Source organism: Cyprinus carpio, chromosome A18 (assembly GCF_018340385.1).
Source record: "Cyprinus carpio isolate SPL01 chromosome A18, ASM1834038v1, whole genome shotgun sequence".
NCBI lineage: Eukaryota > Metazoa > Chordata > Actinopteri > Cypriniformes > Cyprinidae > Cyprinus > Cyprinus carpio.
The window spans coordinates 20,200,876-20,203,759 of NC_056589.1; the positions used below are offsets into that span (position 1 = coordinate 20,200,876).

Below are 2,884 nucleotides of genomic sequence, written 5' to 3' on the forward strand. Positions count from 1 at the left end.
TTCAGCTTCTCATGAGTGTACAGTTCCTTAAATTGTGAATAACCACCGTAAATTACACAAGGAGTGCTAGCGTGCAATGATCTTTCAAAAGTCTAAAACAACTGAGCAGAAGAGGTGACGGGCCTCTGGTTCAGGCCACTTTCTTTAACTTCAGGCTCATCCAGAGTAAGAGACGGTGACATTAGGCGTAACTTTAGTTTATTTAATGTGTTTTTGATAGCTAAAGGAATAAAGGTTTGCCCACAGTTTAATTTGTGATTTGAACAAGGTTTTTATAAGTATTTGTCCTCGGTCTGTCTTTCGGATCATGACTTCTTCCAGCACTTGGAGATTGCATATGCGCTCTGAGTTTCCCCTCTATGTGGTCGTGATCACCTCAGCTTTTCCGCTCATACTATTTCCCAGTGAAGGTAAGGACAAACACACAGTTAATATATTACACAGCTTTAATATTAATAGGAGATTTTAATTAGTTCTTAAATACCCACTTACACTTTGTGTAGTATCTTAAAAAAAAAAAAAGAAGTGTCCATCACTTTGCAAAGAAATGAGAGTTGGGTAACTTACTGCACCGGTTGGCCATCTTTCTCAATGACTTTGCTTGTATGCTTCCAGAATGTGATCGATGGAGACCTTTGTGAGCAGTTTAACTCAATGGACCCCCATAAGCAGAAGAGTGTGTCTGAGGAATTTGGACCGCACACCTCCAGAGTTGTCTAAGAAACTGGAAGACATCCGGACACGCTATGCCTTCTAGTGTCTTCTAATCTGGCTGGCACACCATGAGAAAAATTTTTTTTTTTTCAGGCTTCCCATGGCTGTGGTCTCAAAACTTTCCTACTACTAGTATAGGAGCAACATTTTGGCGACAGCTGAAGGAAGTCCCCCCTTTAACTGGGGCCAGCTGGGAGTTGTCACAGTCCCAGTGGTCAGTGACCTTGTCCTGCTTGAAATGACTGTTAGGACTGTGCTCAGTACAAAGCATCTCAGTTTTATTTGGTTCATACTAAGTGGTTGCATAGTGACAGATATTTTCTGAGGAATGTTTTCATGCAAAGGACTACATCCGCTTGTATACAGGAGTGTCTTTTATATGTATAGACTTGAAAAATGTCTATTACTGATTTTGTAGCTACCACAATGCAAATTAAATCCACATTTTGTTGTATGAATCAGTCTGCATAAAACATTCCATCATTCATGTTTTGGCTATTTAAAATGTCTCTTTTTGAAAGTTAAAAAGTTGTTCCCACTCTTGTAAAAACAGTAAATTGTAAAATAGCTTTAGTTTTCGTCTCTACATGGATACAGCAAATCTGTTGTGGTTTTTAACTTATTTTAACACTTGTTTGTAATAGCACAAATGTAAGTAATTTTAATGAAATAAGAGTAATCATACAAAATCCATGTTATTTTTTATTTAGTACTGTCCTGAGTAAGATATTGTACATAAAAGATGTTTACATTTTAGTCCACAAGACAAAAAAAATTAGCTGAAATTATTAAAAAGATTTTTTGTTGAAATTATTTTTTTCCATTTAGTACTGCCCTTCGTAAGCAATAGATGATTCTTGAATGTTTCCCGAACACAAATTAAGTACAACTTACCTTTATCTTCAAATTCCAAAAGTTTTCACCCCCCGGCTCTTAATGCGTTGTGTTTCCTTCTGGAGCATCAGTGAATGTTTGAACCTTTTTTAATAGCTGAGTTTCAGTCCCTAAATTGTCCTGAGTGTAAAAAGATGGATCTCAAAATCATACAGTCACTGCTGGAAAGGGTTTAAATATGCAAAAGATGCTGGAAAACTGAAGAATCTGCAGGAACTGGAGGGTTTTTGTTTGAATGTTAGTGGACTCATGAACAACCATCACAAAACAAAGACAGTCATAGATCATAGGTAACCACACACAGTATTAAGAACCAAGGGTTCCCACACTTTTGAATGGGGTTATTTTAATTTCAGCTATTTTTTTGTCTTGTGGCCTACTATGTAAACATCTTTTATGTTAAAACAAACTATCTTAGGACAGTACTAAATAAAAATAACATGTCATTTAGTATGATCTGTTATTTTGATAAAATTATTCACATTTTCACAGATTCTGCGATGGTTCCCAAACTTCACCATGCCACTGTATAATCTATCCAAACCCAGAAAAATCTGAAAGAAATAGTTCTGAGAGATGTTTGTTAAAATAAACTTTACGTTCTCATGTACTTCCGTGTGTCACAAGACTTGCTGTTTGTCTTTAACTGAGCCCACAGGCAAAGGCGGGTTTTCACTGTTTTCTTAAGCCTTATTTTTTTCTTGGTGTAAGCCCCATAATGATCATGCATCATTCTCATGACAATGAGTCATTGTTTGATCCCTTAAAAATGTTCAGTCTTAGTGAGTTAATAGGCTTTTTATAATTTGTTTCAACAAACTATTAAGAGTGGGATTTTAAATCTGTTGATACTTTTTTTCATTAGATTGCTACCGTTTGCTCTTTGACCATGACAACCTACTTAATTTTTTGTTGATTTGAAAGTCCTTTACAACTGAGATAGGAACTGTCCAAAACACTGCTAGTGTAATGTGTATATAGTGTGATGATCTAGATATTTTCACTTCAGAGGCTGACTTCTGCCGTGGGGCTAAAGAGACCGCTAAGTGGAAAACTATTTTTGGACAGTACCAAAATAGATAACCAAATATAGTTGATTGTTCTTTTTTTAAAATCCAGAATGATGCAAGTTCTCCATTGTCACAGGAATGAATTTTGTATGCTTTTATTTTTGAAATTGTATTACAGCCGTAGTATGATGTAAACAATAATGCAAATCACTATTTTTGGCGACACGGGTTCCATTTCATTAATCATTTTCTCTTTTTTTTTTTTT

General features: G+C 35.6%; 1 long non-coding RNA gene across 1 annotated transcript; it reads left to right on the plus strand.

Moving 5' to 3' along the window:
• The first annotated feature begins 353 nt into the window (after positions 1 to 353).
• On the plus strand, positions 354 to 1,203 carry LOC122148591. Its single transcript, XR_006162487.1, has 2 exons — positions 354 to 410; positions 616 to 1,203. It is a non-coding gene; the product is annotated as an uncharacterized LOC122148591 (long non-coding RNA).
• Positions 1,204 to 2,884: the final 1,681 nt, after the last annotated feature.